General features: G+C 36.4%; 1 pseudogene; it reads right to left on the bottom strand.

The window, feature by feature from the left end:
- LOC149837783 (uncharacterized) overlaps positions 1 to 17985 on the bottom strand; it is a 32043-nt pseudogene extending 14058 nt beyond the window's left edge.
- Between the last annotated feature and the right edge of the window lie 2337 nt (positions 17986 to 20322).

Here is a 20322-nt window from a genome sequence, read left to right as displayed (position 1 = left end):
TGTGATGATATTTCTCTCATCTTATATCCGATTTTAGATTTGTAAAGTGCTATGGATTCACATTGAGTAGATCTGTCTTCTGTGAAATTTTCGGATTTTTTGATGACTGTTTAGTATTTTTTCCCTTTTAGAGAATCTGTTTTTAAATTTAAAGCTCGTTAGGGTTTACCAAAACCCTAATCAGACTTGTGTTAGTCATAAATCCCAAACCACAGATCCGATTTTAGATCTGTAAAATATGAGTATTGTTATTTTTCTGTCTACTGTTCACCATTAAAATTTCAGAGATTTTTGTTTAGGTTGGCTATTTATGTCTGTATTTTCAATCTGGTATAGCTGTTTTAATCCCTGTTAAGAGTGATATATTTTAGCTCAGATTGCCGGAAGGGTTTTTCCCTAACCGGAGATGATTTTTCCGATCTGTAAATTGGGAAATCTCTGTTTTTTTTTCTAGTTAGTCTTTGTAAAATTTCATAAATTTCCATGGAGATTTGACCCCTGATTCAGATCTTGGATTGAAACTGGTTGGTGAATTAGGTCAAAAATAGCATATTTTTAGGGTTTAATGCAATTTTTGGATTAATTTAATGTCAAAAAATTATTTTTATAATTCCAATTCGACATTAGGGTTATAACAAGTGCAGGTACCAATTTTTATGGATTTTGGAATCCATTTGATGGCTGAATTAAGCAAATTGCAAAACTGGGTTCCTGAAAGATCCAAAAACAATGCTAAAATCACAGTTTTTTGTGATATTCTTGAATTTTCGTGTATAAGCATATATTTTTAGGGTTTTATTATGTTCATAATCATATTAGGATGCTTTAGGTTTAATTTTGTATTCATTTGATTTTATTTAGTGCATAAAACCTAAGTTTTTTACCAAAATCTCTTTTTAAAAAACCCTGATTTCAAGGCCATAGTCTTGCTATCGGGGGCAATTTGGTCATTTGACCTAAATTTCGAAATCCCTAACCCTAATTTTCATATTTTTAAGCATATCATATCATATTTAGCTTAGTTTATTCCATTCAAATTTCAAAACTTGCATTTTATCAAAATATCTTTCTAAAAACCCTAATTTCAAGGCCATAGTCTTGTTATTAGGTGTATTCTGGTCATTTCGACCCCAATTTTGAAATTTCATATTTTACCTTTATTATTTCTTCATATTTTATCATTTTGATTTAAGGGAATCATGGTAAAAAGGCTTATATCTAGCAAAATCCAACAATTTCCTGATATTGTTGGATAAATCTAGAAAAGCCAACATATTTTCATTAACCAAGTTTTCTAGTTTTGCAGGTACATTGAAGACTTTATTTTTCATATATTTAAATTTCAATAGTGATGTAATTTGTAATTAAACTTTGGAATAAGAATTTACATTTCGTGCTCAGCTTAGGTTGCATTGCATATAGTTTATAATTTTAATGTGTGATGGATGATGATTCATGCATATTTTTACAAATTCACCATGGTCTACACGAATGACACATATACTAGCTTTTATGAAGTTTATAAACTTGGTGGAATTTGTATTTATGGCCATAGTCAGAATATGAATGATACTTAGATTTATGATCTTCACATTAGCCACATTCAGCCTACACTCTTAGGCTAACTTCAAAATGCACTGCATTTCTCAAAAATACAAAATGTATTTCTCAATTCCTCAAATCCATTCATTTCATGCATTTGCCAATTCCAATCTCAATTCAAAGAAGTTCATTTTTTTCAAAATCCCCTAAGTCTTATAGCAAAATCGATTTTCCGAAAAGCATTGAATTTCAAAGAATATTTCAAGTGTTTTTCAAGTTCATAAACTCAATTTTCCAAGTTATGCATTCAATTTCAAAGTTTGAATTCAGAGAAATCAAGTCTCTCAGAGTCGATTTCACCAAATGTCAAGGATTTCTCAAAATCGATTTTTATTTCTCTCAGAAGTATATTCCAAGTCCTAATTCACGATTTTCCATGTGATATCATTTCCAAGATTTATATTTTCTTAATATTTCAATCATTCAAAGCATACATCATGTTTTCAAATGTGCATTTTTCTGAAAATTCATAGCACATGCCTGATTCTATGTGCATTTAGAAATTAGAATATGATTTAGACAAGTTGAATAGAGTAGAGCATAAGATTGATCCTTGGTTCAATTACCCCTGTTAAAGGTGGCAGGAACGGTTGAACCTCGTACCGACAGGCGAGTCCCATTCTACGGAATTTTCCCGCATTTTAAAAACGGAGGCGAGTTATTTTCAAAAATCTTTTTTAAAGGTCAGTTTGATTTACAAAAGTAAAATTTTGCGATGATAACATAGAGTCAGCCTTTTAGGGAGTGCTGAATGGGCATAAATGTTTGTGGAGGATGTGAGTTTGTATGCTACCTTTATTTCTCTCATATTTTCCCCAAAAATATTTTTCAAATACCCATATTCTCATCATTTCCATTATTTTCTCAAACCCTGGATGATTTTCCCAAATATCCAATTTCTTTCAAAACTCCAGGTGATTTTCCATTCTCCCTTTCTACTGGATCTCGAATTTTTAGCTGCATTTTCATCCTGCCTGCAATTTTCCAAAATCATATGTTTTCTCTCATTGGATTTTCAATTCTTTTGTCTATTTGCAAAAATTCTTCACCTTATTGTCCTCGTGCATACCTTGATTATTGCGGTGGAAATTGTTTACCCACTTTCCTTCTCCTTATTCTAAATCTGTTTGTGGATTGTTTTCCAAGAGATATCTCTTTCCTTCAAAATGGTGTTTTTCCTCGTGGTTGACGACCTCGCCTAGGTAACAAGGCACATTTTCCGTTGTTATTTCTCTTACAAAGAATGACAACACAATTGTCGTGATTTTAGCGGCGACTCCATCCCTAGTAATGGGATATTCTTCCAATTGTTTACCATATCGTCAATAATCATTTTCCTCCCAATCCAAAATTCCCTCTGAGTCTAATCAAGACTTTATCCTGCAGAGAGCATCCACGACGTTTGATGGTTCAAACAAGGTCAGGAAGAAGAACCACATCACCACAGTACTCCTCAGCCTCAGAAGAAGAGATGGGCTCCCCACGACCCGTCAGAAGTCAAGAACAGCAGCAAGAGGACGATGGCATAGATCCTCACATGTACACAATGTTTCAGAAAATGATGAAGGGGATGATGAGTGAGCAGGCTAGCACCAGCTCAGACAAAAATCCATTCAGTCAGAAAATTAGAGATCGTGTGGCCAATAAATCAACCAAGGAGCATGTTCAAGATACTTCGGACGAAGAAGAATCAGCAGATGATACTGAGGAAGAATGCGAGATCATTCATGGAGCAACTCACAAACCAAAGGGCCAAGCAATAGAAAAACCTTTACAAGCGCAGTTCAAAGAAATGGCCAAGATAGTCAAAGATCTACAGGTTCGGGATAAAGCCAAGAAAGTCTTCACTAGCGAGGACTTCTATGATGGCCTCGAAGGGGATGAAGATCTGGAGAACCTTCCTCGCAAGTTCATCAAATTCGATGGTTCTGGTGATCCCAAAGCCCACCTCGCCATGTTCTTCGCCGAATGCTCCAAATTCAAGAGAGACAATAGGGCCCTATTTCTCTGTTTTCCTCGTAGCCTAGAAGGCACTGCCGCCAAGTGGTACTCTGAGCATATCAATCCAATCGAGCTGCGAGAATTCGATAAGGTGGTCAACCTATTCATTGAGCGATTTCTGTTCAATACTGAAGCGCTCCCAACATTGAGCCATCTCTGCAATCTAAGGTAGAATGAAAATGAAAAGGCAAGGGACTTCATTCGCAGATGGAAAGAGACCTACAACAAAATGAGGGATCCTATATCAAAGAGGCATGCTTTATCGCTGATCCTGAACAACTTCTCACAGCCTTTGAGAAGTCTTATCTCTACCTCGCCTTCCAAGTCTTTCATAGAGCTTACTGAACGAGCCGAGTGGCTCGAGATGGGGTTGGAGAACGGTGTCTACGATGGTATCACCCTCGTCAAGAACAATCTAGATCTAAAGAAAAAGGCAAATTCCACCTCCTCCGCCAATATCAGCCGCAATGACAACAAAAGTAGTAAGGGCAACCATGCAGATCGAGAGGGAAGACAGAATAGCAAGCGATCTCAGCCCAACTTTCCACAGAAGGAAAAGATAAAGCGTGAAGGTTGGAATAGTGATCGAGTGTTCACTCCTCTCAAACAAACACTCGAAGAAGCCCTTGAATTCATGCTGACCAAGGGATTAGTGAAGCTCCCAAAGGCCACAACTCCTCCCACCATCATGGGAAGGTTCAGGAATCAGTTTTGCAAGTTCCATCGGGCAGTGGGGCATGACATTGATCATTGTTTTGTCTTTTGATGACTTCTTTTAAATCGTTGTAATTTTGAAAAGATTTTTATATAAAAAACATGTGAAAACCAGACATCAAATAATAAAAACCGGTTCTCACTAGTGTATGAGACCGGGTCGAACTCAGGGAACGGGAATATATCATATTCAAGTACACAAATCTAAACTAATCTTTATTGCCGAATTATTGAAATGTAAAGTGTTCAAGAAAAGTAATCACAACTAACTATTACAACAAATGAATACCCTTCACAGAGGGCGTAAAGTGCAATATTTACAAACCCAGAATTAAATGCCTAAATTCTAAAATAAAAGAAAAACATCTTCTATTCTTGTACTTCCCGTCTCACGTATCGCTTTAGCTCCACTCCTGTGTTATCCTGCACAATTCAAATGAACACGAGCAGTACCAGAGATAGAAATAGAAACCTATATTAACTAGCTAAATGTTAAAGAACACTGAAGAATATCATCAAAAGAATTCCATGACAATTGAAACTACCTTAACTAACACTCCACTTTATGAAATCTAATTATTTCAATTAATGAACAGTAAAGACAATTAACACTTTATTAACAAGCTATGCACTTACACTATTGAAAAATACAACACTAAAACATTTGAAAACAGTAAAATCAAGATTTGTAATCATCAAGGAATGACTTAATGAAAAACAAGCTGGAAACTTACACAGACATAGCAAAAGAAACAAATTTGTAAAAGATATTGACTGAAGCAAAACAAGAAAAATCCTTGATTGGAAAAACAGCAAATCGACCTATGTTATAAAAAAAATAGAAAATGAAATGTAAAATAGAAACAGGAAAATGACTGAATTTAAAAACAAGAAATCGGGTAAAAACCAAACTTAACAAGAACTAGAATGTAAGAAAGCAAAACATGAAATCAATATATGATAAAAACATCTAGAAACTGGAAATTAACAACAAAAGTTACATTGAGTAAAAACAAGAAAAAAATGAAATCAAGTGCTCATCCTTGAAATGAATTCAAAATCTGCTGTAAAATAAACTTCAGGTGCCGTGAGTAACTCACGTGAGACTGCCGGATAAAGTGAATCACCTTCTTCCAGTGGATTGATTCACGGCAACAAGATGCCGATGAAGATAAATTTCCATTTGCCGATTAATCCATATATTTAAGATGCCTTCACAATGGATGCATAATCAACTCCGACAGAAACAAATACATATGATTCTAGAAAAGTAGATCGATTATGTTCTGCCGATGAACAGAGAATGCTGGTAAATACTGAAATTATGGCAGTTATAATGCAAATCCGGTAGCTCAAGAATTGCAGATTCACAATCCGATAAGTTCAAGCATGCACAAATATTCAGATGTAATGAAATTCACGAATGAACAGAATCTGGACTACTCTTATTTTGAAACTAAAAAAAAAACAAACAGAAATTGAAATTAACAATGAAACAGAAATCAACTTACCGTAGATCTAACAAATCTGGAAAAGAGGAGCTATAGGTAAAACAATCAAGAAAAATTACAGAGATTACACATTTTTTTTCTGTTTTTCTGAAAGAATCACATCACTGATTTAGGAGACAATGAAGAAGAAGAATGAAGAAGTGAAAAAGAAGAAGAAGAAGAAGAGTTGCAGAGCACTCAGCACTCACCGTGAACCTGAGGGGTTAGAGGAGAATGTGGCGACCTCCACCACCACTGCCATCGCCGGAATGAGGAGCTTCCACCACTGCCGCCGGCTGGAAAGAAGAAGAGGAAGAGGAAGAAGGAGAAATTAGGGAAAAAGGGTAGCCACCGGCAATGGTGGAAGAAGGAGAGAAGAGAGAAAATAGAGGGAAAGAGGAGAAAGAGGGCTTCAGCCGTGAATAAGAGGAGGCGCCCTTCTTTCTCTGTTTTTGGGGTTTTTAAAAAGAACAAACCGGCTGGAACCGGTTCAAACAGAATTTTTTTTCAGTTCAAAAACAATGCAAACCGGTTCCAGCCGGTTTGCTTATTCATTTTTTTAGTTTTTTAAAATTCAATAACCTTGTAAACCGGTTTATTAAAAAAATTACAAACAAAACTTTATTTCATTTATAAGGAAAATAAAAACTATTCTAGTAATTTTTTTTCTTTTCTAAAAAAAACAAACATTTAAAATGATTTTAAAAACTATTTTCTCTATTTTTTTTATTTTTAATTGAAAACTAATACTAGACTACTATGAATATAAAAAAAAACTAAAATATGTATAAAAAATGTAAAATAAAACTATTTTTCATGCATTTTCTATTTTTAAATTATTTTAGCACATTTACTCGAAAACTAACATAAAATTGGGTTTTTGAAACATTATTTTATAAAATCATGCATATTTAAATGTTAATAAACCCTGAATTATATGCATGATCATCTTCAAAAATATTGTTCAGGATTGCATTGACAAGAGCCTCCTTGCTGAAGAGGAAGAAGAAGACGAGCTGGCCATCTTGACCAAACCTTTCCCAGATCATTCAGATAATTGACGATGCTAAAGTTTCCTGCTTTCTTCCTTTCGTTTTGCCAGTCACCTCGTAAGGGCTAGTCCGCCTAGTTTTTGCAACCTTTTGGTCGAGTGCTTATAAATAGGCAGTCTTTTTGTTATCAGTTTTGCTTATCAATAAAATGTCAATTTTCTTCATCAAATACTTCTTTCTTTTGCTCCATTAGGGCACCTGTTTTCGTTTTGAAGAATCTTCTTTGCCCATTCTTTTCAAGACGAGGGGCAATTTATGAGAGAAATGAAATTACCTATGAGGGTTTTTCAAAAGTCGTGAAATTTTTGAAAATTTTCCATAAACATCTTTGTTATGATCACCCCAAAAGTTTAATATTTCGGTTCAATCTTTTTCAAAATTCAACCATCGCGGTGATCTTCTTTTCTTAAATTGGTTTCGAACCATTATCTTTTGAAATCAACCCTTGTGTTGATTTTCTTTTCCAAAATTATTGTTAAACCAATTTGTTTTCAAAATCAACCCTCATGATGATCTCTCTTCAAAATCAACCCTCGTGTTGATTCCCCTTTCAAAGATCAGTTCTCACGCTGATCATTCTTCAAAATCAACCTTGCAGTTGATTTTCTTCCCAAAATGATTTCTCACTTGCAAAATAACAGTTTCTTTTTATTTTAAAGATCCCATGTGTTCTCACTTCTCATTTTGCTTTTATCATTTCAAAGGGATAATATAATTTTGTTTCCTTTCCTCGATTTTTAAGCATCAATTAAATTTGCCAATAGTTTGGCACCATTTTATTTGCGTCTCTTTCCTTTTCACAATATGTCTCTTATGAGGAATGACCTTGAGGATCTCTCAATCAAGAAGCATGTCACCTTATTCCTCGATTATCCTTCTTTGTATTCAAAATTTTCCTCCCTAGTTACACTGGGGCATTTTTTTTTGAAAAATCTATCTTTACCTTAAAACATTCTGTATGCAGGCAGGATAAACCAACTTCTCATTTTGCATGTATATGCACCCACTTGCATTAATTTTGCATTCATTTACATTTCATGTGCATTTGCATTTCATTTTGCATTAATTCTGCATCCATTTTTTCTTCCCCTTCAGGTTAAGGGATAAACCTGAATCATTTTCCATAATTCTTCAATTTCGACACTTGGGTCATTCAATTCTTCAATTTCAACTTTCGGGTCACCCTATTTTCAATTTTCAAATTACCAAATTCTCAATTTCGACCGCCAGGTCATTCAATTTCCATTTCCGGTTCAGGATAAGGGGTTAATCCTGAAAATCAGACCACATACATCTAAATATGATGGTCTTTTCATTGCAAGTCAAATAATGCAGTCCTCAAACTGGCCATTCTCAAAACTTTCAATCCCAATCCTCGCACTGTCGATTTTCAAAATTCAATCTTCTGATTAAAGATTTTCCTTTGAGATTTGAGCCCTGACTCGAACTTTCCTGCTTTCCTTCGAAGATTTGAGTTTTAACTCAAATTTTCTTTCCTTCAAAATCTTAACTTTCCAGTTTTCCTTTGAGATTCGAGCCCCGACTCGAACTTTCCAACTTTCCTCTAAATATTTGAGTTTCAACTCGAAAATCTGAATTGGCCAAGTTTTTCCTTTTAAGATTTGGATTTCGACGCGAACTTTATCTCCTTAGAAACCAAACTTCCTAGCTTTCCTTCGAAGGCTCGAGTTTTGACTCGAATCTTCCAGCTTTCCCTGTAAAACCTCAGTCCTGATTCGGATGGTCTTTCAAAACCAACTTTTGAGTTAGGCTTACCTTCAAAATCTAGCCTTATGGCAGGACTTACCGTCGAAATTGAGTACCATCGTCAGGGATGTGTCAACTCGGATGTCAAGCGATCTATTTTACTAAGGATTTCAAGAACACTTTGTCAATTTGTCAATCAATTACCTGTTGATTTCAGAATTTTATTGCACAAGTTTTTACCTCAGTTTACCTTCAGTATTACTTCCAAAAAGGCAAAGCTTTTGCGAAAAGAGATCCAAAACTCAATTCTTTTCTATTGGCCAACCAAAAGAATGAAGGATAAGTCCTCGATATGGCCAGAAAAGAAGATTCAATGTTATTAAAAAGTCGTAAATGATTGATATTGATCGCAGTCAATGACACATCTTTAAAGATTATTCTTGTAAAATGAGGCAGTGGAAATATCCTGAGCGCTAGAAAAAGAGAGTATTTACCCAAGCCCTGTCTCCTCAGAATCACCTAAGCTGCAATTAAATATCTGCAAAAGGGATCTCTCACTTGTCGTCAAGATGATAGCGAATTAAGCGAGTAGACCCCAGGGGCCAAAGAAGATTTGAAACATCTCCAAGATGACGGAGTTTGTGACGGATCCTTCCAGGGAAAGTCCAAAGCACTGTCGAGATGAAGGCAAATGCGATGAACCTCTCGACAATTCCTAAAAGATATTTAATTTCAGCTATCATCCAAAGATCTCTAACCCATGAGCCAATACCGTCAAAGAAGGATCGAAACATCTCTAAGTTGAAGGAGTTTGTGACGTACCCTTCCCAAAAGAGAGCAAGAGAGGAAAAAGAAAGAGAGAAAAATTCAGAACATCTCCAAAATGAAGGAGAATATAGAAAAAATCCAAGAGAGTCAAAAGAGTGCAGAAAGATTATCATGAGAGAAGCTCCCAGAATATCAAATTGCCAAATCTATCAAGAATCTTCTTTAAATTCGTGAAATTCTATTATCAATATCCTTTCATCAATTGCTTCCATAATATCAAATTCTCTTTCCTATTCATATCAAGGAAATTGATAACTTCTTTGAAGAAGGTCAATCGCAAGCAATTTGGATTCAAAATCTTGATTCTATGAAGTCAATCCTGTTTCGAGGTAATACTTCAGGTAGAAAAGAAGGAATATTTTCACAACAATGAGCATCATTTTCAATTACTTTGAATCAACAAAATTTTCAACATTTTGACAATATTTTCCAGCTATCCTGACGTTAAGTGAGAGCTTGAGGTCCATATTGATGCATCTTGACCCCTTCGAGAGATTTTCCTCTGTCATCTTTCACATTGTTGAAAGATTAACCTTATCTCCGAAAGGATAGCCTTTATCATCTTTCGCGTTGTTGAAAGATTAGCCTTCTCTCTGAAAGGATAGCCTTTATCATCTTTCACGTTGTTGAAAGATTAGCCTTCTCTCCGAAAGGATTGCCTTTATCATCTTTCACGTTGTTGAAAGATTAGACTTCTCTCTGATTGGATTGTTCTTTATCATCTTTCGCGTTGTCAAAAGAATCGCTTTATTCCTTTGGATTACCTTTGTCATCTTTCGCATTGTCGAAAGAATCGCCTTGTTCCTTTGGATTGCCTTTGTCATCTTTCGCGTTGTTGAAAGAGTCGCCTTGTTCCTTTGGATCGCCATCGTTCATCTTTCGCATTGCCGAAAGAGTTGCCTTATCCTTTGTTAAAAAAAAATTGCCTTATTCTTCTTTTGCGTTGTCAAAAGAGTTGCCTTACTCTTCTCTGAAAGAGTTTGCCTTGTCTGTCTTTCGCGTTGCCGAAAGAGTTACCTTATTCTTGTCAAAAGATTGCCATGTCCATCTTTCGCGTTGTCGAAAGTGTCGTCTTACTCCTTACCTTACTCGTATTTCACAATGATGCAAAATTCACCAAATCATCTTGATCATTTTCCAAGATTGCCTCTTACAATCCCATTTCCATTGACTCGTTCATCTTCAAGAAAAGTTGTCTTATTCACCTTCCAATATTCCATTTTCCGCTCGATCAGGATAAGGGTACAAACCTGAGCCTCAATCAAAGAGGTATTTCATTTTCCACCCGATCAGGATAAGGGTACAAACCTGAGCCTCATCCAAAGAGGTATTCCATTTTCCGCCCAATCAGGATAAGGGTACAAACCTGATCCTCATCCAAAGAGGTATTCCATTTTCCGCCCGATCAGGATAAGGGTATAAACCTGAGCCTCATCCAAAGAGGTATTCCATTTTACGCCTGATCAGGATAAGGGTACAAACCTGAGCCTCAACCAAAGAGGTTTTTCCGCCCGATCAGCATAAGGGTACAAACCTGAGCCTCAACCAAAGAGGTATTCCATTTTCCGCCCGATCTGGATAAGGGTACAAACCTGAGCCTCAATCAAAGAGGTATTCCATTTTCCGCCCGATCAGGATAGGGGTACAAACCTGAGCCTCATTCAAAGAGGTATTTCATCTTCCGCCCGATCAGGTTAAGGGTACAAACCTGAGTCTCATTTTATGAGACATTCCATTCCTCAATCAGGTCAAGGGTCAAACCTGAGCTTTGTTCCATACGAGGCATTTCTGTCCCATCTAGGTTAAGGGCAAAAACCTGAATTTTACTCTCATATTGGTTGTCTTTCCTCTTCATTCTCCATTTCATATCTACCATCTTCCTCGGGCTAATTTCCTCATACCCAGTCAGATCCTTCTAACTGGGGCATTTTTTTATATAGCCCAAATTTGGTGTGTTTTTCTTTGCCACTAAGCTCGGCCACGAGCCGGCTTAGTAGCAAAGAGGGGCATCTATAAACACCCCAAATTTTCATTCACCTCTCCAACATTTCCACCAAGCATCAACATCCAGCCTCTGAAATCGCCGAAGGGCAAAATGGTTATTTTCTGAGCTCGAACCTTACAGAAGTCTAAATTTCATCTGCAACTCTCAAAATTTCTCTATTTCTAGCTCAGATGTCCAAAATTCTACTCCTGACAGGAGACAAGAATCTTCAAATCCTAGTTCAGGATTACATTTCATAAGACATGTCATTGCATAGCATTGCATAGCATTGCATGAGCATTTCATATCACTGCACTGCACAGCATGTCATTTCGAGGTCCAGAACTCTTGATTTCAAAATTTTCAATCCAGATTAGCATTTCAACTCTTTTCAAAATCGATTTCAAAACCCTGGGTCTTCAAAATTATCAATTCTTCCCATTTTACCCCCAGGACTCTGAATTTCAAAATATTTTCTCAGGAAAACAATCTGCATAATTTTTTATAAGGATTTTGATTCTAGCTCTTTCATCTCAGATTTTGCCCTTTTGTCAACAAATTTCAAATATCTTCCTTTTACAAAATTGCCCTACAGGGGCCAAATCTTTTCAAAATTTCTGTTTTGCCAATTAGTCCAGATTTTGTGAAAATTCCAACAAAGAGGTTTTGTTGTTTTGTCCTTATTTCAATAAAGAAGCAATATGGGACCCACACTGAAATGGTGTCACACAGGCTTTTCTTTTAAAAAACCTGAATTTTGAAAAACCCAAAAATATAGGAGTCTTATTCCCTGGATTGGCGCCACTTGTCTTTTCTCTCTCCTCCCATTTATCTGCCAAGTGTCAGTGTGGGGCTACCTTAAGAAGCCGCCACATGTCATTAGACACCCTCTTTATTCCATGCCATGTGTCAGTGTCCACCATCTTCACCCTGCGCCATGTGTCATTCCATAGATCACCCTGAGATGCCAAGTGTCATGTGTTGTCCTGTCCAGAAAAAGCAAAACTTGTCTCCCATGAGGTGGCACCAGTTGAAGTGTGTCTCCTGCAGAGGACATGTGTCAATCTCTCCCTCCTTCAGAAAAAGCAGACTGACACATGTCACCTTATGCTTTTCTCAGAAAAACAAGTGACACATGTCATTCTCTGCTCTTCTTAGAAAAAGCAAATGACACATGTCATTCTCTGCTCTTCTCAGAAAAAGCAAATGACACATGTCATTCCCTGCTTTCCTCAGAAAAAGCAAGTGACACGTGTCATTCTCTGCTCTTCTCAGAAAAAGCAAATGACACATGTCATTCCCTGCTTTTCTCAGAAGAAGCAAGTGACACATGTCACCCTCTGCTCTTCTCAGAAAAAGCAAGGGACACGTGTCTCTCTCTGCTTTCTTTAAAAAAAGCAAGTGACACATGTCACTTTCTGCCTCCTTCAGAAAAAGCAACAATTCAAATATTCAAACTCCAGGCTGAGGTGGCGCAAATCCTAAAGTCTCTTCCCTAAATTCATTTTTTGAGATGGTGCCACGTGTCCCTTTCCCTCCTTTTCCTCCCTCTTGCCACATGTCATTATAGGAGCCACCCTAAGATGGCGCCACATGTCAGTCTCTCCTTTCCTCTAGAAAAAGCAGAAATTTAAATTTCAAACTCTCTCTGAGGTGGCACCATCTGAATCCTCTGCCTTTCCTTCTGACACATGTCAATGTAGATGCTCTGAGATGGTGCCACATGGCAGTCTCTCTTCCTTCCAGAATAAAGCAGAATATGAATTTCAAACTCCAAGACAACCCCTCTTTGGTGGCGTCTTCTGCTTCTTCAGCTCCTCCCTCCTGACACATGTCAATGTTGAGCCACCCTGAGGTGGCGCCACATGTCAGTCTCTCCTTTCATCAGAAAAAGTAGAATTCAAACCCCTCTAAGGTGGCATCTTCTGCTTCCTCTGCTCCTACCTTCTGACACATGGCAGTGTGGAGCCACCCTGAGGTGGCGCCACATGGCAATCTCTCCTTCTTCCAGGAAAACCAAGCTTTGAATTTCAAACTCCAAGAGGACATCCTCTGAGGTGGCGCCATTTGAGAGACTCCTGCAGAGAAAATCAAGCAAGCTTTTTGAAAAATTCCAAATTCCCCTGCTGAGGTGTCTCACTCACAAAACTCTCATTTTTATTTTCTCAAAAAATCAAAATGGCATGCCCTAAGATGGCGCCACATGAAAGGTCTAGATTCATTGTCTTTGAATTTTGAAAATCTCCAAAATTTCTACAAATACCCTAGCCCATGCCCAGCTCAGGGGTAGCCCTGTTTGAGAATTAAACTTCATAATTCCATTTTTTTCTTTCTTGGTGTCTTTTGGATTCACGCCCCTCTAGAACCCCTTATCAAGGTAGCCGCTCTTTTCAGGAGTTCCAAAACCGCTGGAGAACACAAGGTAAGCCTCCATTCCTTTTGATTTCACCATGATAATGCCTTTGGTTTGATTCGTGTTGTTGTTTGAAGAAAGAGCTCATTCGAGGGATGGATTGAGCTATTCTCATAAAATGACATATATAAAAAAATATAATTATGCTTCCTTGATGATTTCTAGCATTCATGCATTTAGTTAAATTTAATTTATATTTTATTTTGTTAATTTAGAATGTTTCTTAGGTTAATTAGGTTTAATTAGGTATTTATTTCAATTCTACTCAATTTCAGTAGCTCTATGTTTTTGTCAGTCAGTCCACACATCATTTCATACACTTATTTTTCATTAAACATTCTAAAAAAATCATGAAATGTGACCTTAGGTGTCCCTAGAAATGTGCCAAAAATTAGGAGAGATTTGAATTCGTTTACTGTGGTAAACGTTCAAAAAGGTGAGTCGGGTTTTATTACCTGGGATGCATTTTAAAATATCATTTCCGACTTTTAAAATCGAGATCTCCCTCATGGGAGATCCGATTCTCGATCCGAAAGACGTTCTGAACTCGGGAGGATGTTTAGTTATTAACATGGTTTTCTCAGATTTTTCGGATTTTCTTTAATGTCTGACAAAAATCCGAGAGTTCGGGACACGTGTCAGAGCCTGATTTGGGCCTCTGAGACTTTGGATCGACTTAGGCTATGGGTTCTCTTTGGGTATTGATCCAAATCCAAATCTGTAAAAAGTGAATGTTATGTCCTAGATGTCCTATGTTTGCATCTGAAAGCTTGTAATTTTTAGAATAGTTGTAATATCTGTTTCGGATTTTTCTTGTCAGTCACCTGTTTGATCACATTTGTCTGTTCTGTTGATTCAGGAATGAAAAGTTATATTTTTTATCCATGTTTATGTTGATCAAATGCCAAAGTCATGAACATAAAAGTTGAACCTGTAGGTGTCTTGAGTACCTCTGTTAAATATCATAAATTTCCATGGTTGTTTTTCATTTTGTTAGCATTTTATATTAGATTAGGTTGATTTTTACCTCCGTCAGAACCAAATCCCTGTTACCGAACTCACCATGGCTCAAATCTCAAAGCTGTAAAAACCAAAAATGTTCCATTTTGGGTCCTTTAGCAGTCTGCAAAATATCAGAAGTTTTTATCTTGTAAATTTTGCATTATCATATTAAGCATTGCATTTGGTTCGGGTCCGTAGGCGAAGTCCACCATTTTTAGGACTTTCTTTAAATTTTAGCATTTAAATCATATCATTTCATGAATTTTAGCATTATAGGCTGTTTATCAAAGTATGTAGATGCTTCATACCGAATTTGGTGCAATTTGGAATTCATTTGAGGCTTGATTTAGCCACATCATTAAAATAGGGCCCCGCGGGACCCGAATCCAAGCGAAAAACAAGCGAAATTCGTTATTTTGGATAAATTGCAAAATGTCAAATTCTGATTTTACAGTCCTAATGTGTTTAGCAGCATGTCATCATGCCTCATACTGCATTTGATAATCATTTGTTTCAATTTGAATTTCGAAATCTCAATTTTACCAAGTTTTCCTTCAAAAAAAACCCAGATTTTAAAGGTATAACTTTAATATTAGGGGTATTTTGGTCATTTTGACCTAAATTCCGAATTTCAAACTATTTTCTAACGAATTTCTTGCATTTTCATCATTTCAAATATCAAGGAAGCATGATAATAGGGTTTATATCCAATTAAATCCAATAATTTCATAATATTATTGGAAAATCTTGGAAAAACCCACATATTTGAGCTAACCTTATTTCAAGTTTGGCAGGGACATTCAAAAGAATGAGCTGAAGTCTGAAATTTCCATTTATTTCATTTATTTAGTGATGTAATAATGTAAATTTTGGAATAAGAGATTTAATTTAATGCTTAGACTAGGCTGCATATCATATAGTTTGAATTTATCCAATATCCTGTTTATGTGATTCATGCACATTATTTCAAAAGCACTATGGATGTACACATATGACACATGCACCAACTCTTAGGGAGTTGATGAACTCGATGGAATCCATATTTACGGCCCTAGTCGGAATATGGACGAAACCCAGATCCATCATCTTTCTACCAGTCACATTGAGCCTACACTCTTAGGCTATCTTAAAATGCACATCATATTTCTAATATTTTCAAAGTATTGTGAATTAACTCAAATAAGCTCTGAACATATTCATGGCCACAGTCAGAATATGTGAAGGATTTATTTTGACTTAATACACATTTTTCCAACAAAATCTTTTCAAAGTGCATTCATTCACTCATATCATTTGCATCATGAAATCATTGGTTTTCTTATCATTTTCTTAAGAAAATTTCATTCTCAAGAAATCGATTTCTCAAGAAACTCTGAGAATTTTTCAAAATTGATTTTCCCAAGTCAAGGTTTTTCCACAGTTTTCCATGGAAAAGGGTTATTTTCTCAAGATTTTCAAAAGAAGTCTCTCATCTTTCTCAAAGATCAAAATCAATTTCCAAATGTTTCAAGGGTAAGATTCCCAGGATTTCAATTTCCCATGTTTCAATCCTCCCTCTACAAAGAATTTTCCAATGAATTTCAATCATTTTCCAAAGGAAGCTTTCAAAACTTGAAGCTTTTCCTGACAAGCATTTTTCCTTCAAATGTTTACCCTCTTCTCAAGAATTCTTTCCATTTTCTCAGGATTTTCATCCATTCATGATTTTCCCACACCTTTATGAACTTTCTCGTGATTTCAAAACCCCTTTCATCTGAGTTTCTTGAGAAACTGACTTTCACCTTTTCTTTGAGAAATATCTTTCAACTCCAAATATTTTCCAAGCATACATCATGTTTTTCCTACTTCCATTTTCCAAAAATCTCAAAGCACATGCCTGAATTCTCTGTGCATTTAGGATAGAACACGATTTTGATGATTTAACTAAGTCAAGCACAATTTTGGTCCTTGGTTCGTTACCCCTGTTAAAGGTGGCAGGAACGATCGAACCTCGTACCGATAGGTCGAGCCCCATCCCATGGATTTTCCCGCTATTTTCAAAACGGAGGCGAGTATTTCAAAACAATTTCCAAAATCCGGTCAAGTTTGAATCACGAAAGCATTCCCTCCCTCTCTCTTCCGGAAGAAAAGAAAGACGGGGAAAAATTTTGCGACGATAAAAGAATCATGATTTTCCAAGTTATATATTCAATTTCAAAGTTTAAATTTAGAAAAATCAAGCTTTCTAAAGTTACTTGAAATTCCTCAGAAATCGATTTTCCTAAAACACTTGAATTCTTTAGAAATCGATTTTCATTTTCCTAAGAAATATTCTCTCACCATGATCCACGATTTTTCCAAGTGACATCTTTTCCAAGAATTCTCCAAGTATTTCAAATCTCAAAGCAAACATCATATATTCAAATCTGCATTTTCAGAAAATTCATAGCACATGCCTGATTCTTTGTGCATTTAGGAAATAGAACACGATTTAGACAAGTTGAGCAAAGCTAAGAACATAATTGATCCTTGGTTCAATTACCCCTGGTAAAGGTGCCAGAAACGGTTGAACCTCGTACTGACAGGCGAGTCCCATTCTTCGGAATTATCCCGCATTTTAAAACAGAGGTGAGTTATTTTCAAAATCTTTTTCAAAGGTCAGTTTGACTTGCAAAAGTAAAATTTTGCGATGATAACAGGTAGCATTACTACAAACCCTCACGAGACCTTACTCGTCCACTGGGTACAGAGTTCCTTAAGAAATTTGGCATAAGCCGACACCTGCTGAATGCCATCTAGCAAAGGCAGGTTGATCTGTACATGCTTGAAGATCTCGAGCATGTCCTGGACCTTCGTGCTTTGCTTTCCTCTGCCAACGAAAGATTCTAACGCTTTGGGATAGGGTGGTTTTGGAATATACATCTGGGGGTCCTCCTCTTTGTGAGAAGGCTCACTCCTATCCTGCTTATGAACTGGGGTGGAGGACTGAGCCGCAGAAGATGGTATGCTCGATTCTGGCTCATTTGTCCTCTCTTTACTCTCGAAGTGATACTCACGTCCACTCCTAAGGGCCATAACAGCTTTGGCCTGTTGTTGTGATTCGGTGATGTACAGGTCTTCCGTCATTGGTTCTTTGCCCTTTGGGTTCATCACTGCCTGACTCGGCAAACTGCCCTCAGGTCTCTGACTTATTGCTTCTGCTAACTGCCCCATCTGCGATTCTAACTTCGCGATGAACTGAGTATGTGAACTCAATATCCGACTGCACTTCTCGAAGGCATTCTGATTAGAGGTTTTTACCTCTTGGAATGCTTGGAGAAGTCTCTCCTCGAAAGAACTCTGCTGAGCAGACTCTGTTACGACAATGAAGTTGTACATGATACTTCAAGTACAAGGTTTTGATGATGAGCAAGTGAATCAACTGCATTTCAGCTAAGGCAATGAAGAAATATGACAAGCATTAAAGAACTCGATTTAGAATCTTTGAAGACTTATGTGCAAATGTAAAATTTTGCTTAATGTCTTAGATTCTTGTAAGAGCCTTACTTAGAGTGCATATTTTGGTTGCCTTTCAGCTAAAAAGTCTTTAGAAAAACTTTTCTAAAAGAACCCTTCATGAAAATCTTTTTAGAAAACTCTTTTCTTAAATTTTCATGTTTATTAGTTGACCAATAGACTCACCAGTCGACTAATTCTTTCGCGCCAAATTTTCTAAACAAAATGTCATTTTTGTCAAAATTAGTCAACTAATGACTTTATCAGTCGATCAGACAAAATGTCTGTTTTTTGGAAATTTAGCAGTAGTCGACTAATGATTTTATCAGTCGACTGAACAGAACATGTATTTTCAGAAAAATTTAGCAGTAGTCGACTGAAAGGTTTTTCAGTCTACTGATGATATTATCAGTCGACTAATTTTTTCTCTAGTCGACTAAGTTTCAAAAGTTCAAATTTTCAAACGGCTCGATAAACAGATCAGTCGACCAACGATAATTGTCAGTCTACTAATAGCTAATTATCAGTCGACTCACTATTGTTCCAGTCGACTAATTTTGTCGTTTTTCCTAAAACTTTTAAAAGGCGTGTCTTTTCATTTTTTAAACGTTTTGATCGTTCAAAATAGACTATTTTGATACCCTTTCATACCCTCAACGTATGAAATGTTTCAATTATAAATATGAGTGCATTTTACACTCAAAAGCACTGTAATTCAATCAATTTGAATCAATTACTCTTTGCTTTTCACTTATATTCATTTTCTCACTCACGTGATATTTTTCACTTCAGTTTTTCACTCAAATTCCTTTGAGAGACAGTGAATTTGTGAGTTGAGTATTTCAACAACCTCAAAAGCCAATTGCATCTCATTTGCATTCATAAGAAGGGCTCATAGGTTGTTTGTAAGTTGTTAATTATTTCATTTTTTTGTAAAAGGAAGGACTCCTTGGTTTAAAGGAGTTGTTTGCTTTCAGTAGGTGTGTTACTGAAAGTGGGACCGGATTTGGTCTGTATGGTCTTGTAGTTACACAAGGTTGATAGTGGAAATCTCAAGCTGATTTTGCTTGGGGACTGGATGTAGGTCGGGAAAGACCGAACCAGGATAAATTATTGTGTTCTTTGTGTGATTGCTTTGCGAATTGCAAAATCCGTCAAAATTCTGTAGACGATATTTAAAAGCACTATTCACCCCCCCTCTAGTGCTCGTTGCCTCAATCCTACTGCACTTTCATTTGATATCAGAGCAGGTTTGCTATTATTTTGATTTGACCATCATCTAGCATGACAACTACAACATCTCAGCACAAAGAAGGATGCTCCTTTGTTCGTCCTCCTCTCTTCGACGGAACAAACTACGGATACTGGAAAGTGAGAATGACAATATTCTTGCAATCCATGGATCTCAAAATTTGGAGAGTTGTTTCAGAAAAGTACCAAATGCCATCAACTGATTTCAGTCAATGGACCGATGAAGAAAAGAAGACTGCTTCACTTAATGCCAAGGCTATGAAAGCATTGTATTGTGTCGTTGACAAGCTAGAGTTCAATCGCATCTCTCAATGCTCTACAGAAAATGAAATCTAGCATACTCTTCTCATAACTCACGAAGGTACGTCAAAGGTAAATGAATCTAAAATCGCTTCTTTAATTCATAAATTTGAATTGTTTAAAATGAAACAAAATGAATCTATATCGGACATGGTAACAAGAATTACCGATATCACTAACACTCTGAAATCCCTTGGAAAAGAATATTCACAAGTGAATTTAGTCAGAAAAATCATAAGGTGTTTAACTCCTGAATGGGAGAGAAAAACTACAGGTATTGAGGAAGCAAATGATTTAAATACTCTCACTCTTGAAGATTTGATCGGTAACTTAATGGCATATGAAGTTCAACTTCAAGACAGACAAGAAGAAGAACCCAAGAAGAAATCTCTTGCTTTTAAGGCTACTTCTGACTCTGAAAATTCAGAAGAAGATGAAGATGAAGATGAAGATATTGCCCTTATTACAAATCAAAAGATTCATCAAAAATGGAAGATTTCAAAG

This window comes from Nuphar pumila, chromosome 5 (genome assembly GCF_984573655.1).
Source record: "Nuphar pumila chromosome 5, dmNupPumi1.hap1.1, whole genome shotgun sequence".
In the NCBI taxonomy this organism is placed as follows: domain Eukaryota; kingdom Viridiplantae; phylum Streptophyta; class Magnoliopsida; order Nymphaeales; family Nymphaeaceae; genus Nuphar; species Nuphar pumila.
The sequence above is the reverse complement of the archived record's forward strand: the minus strand, read 5'-3'. Positions and strand labels throughout refer to the sequence as shown.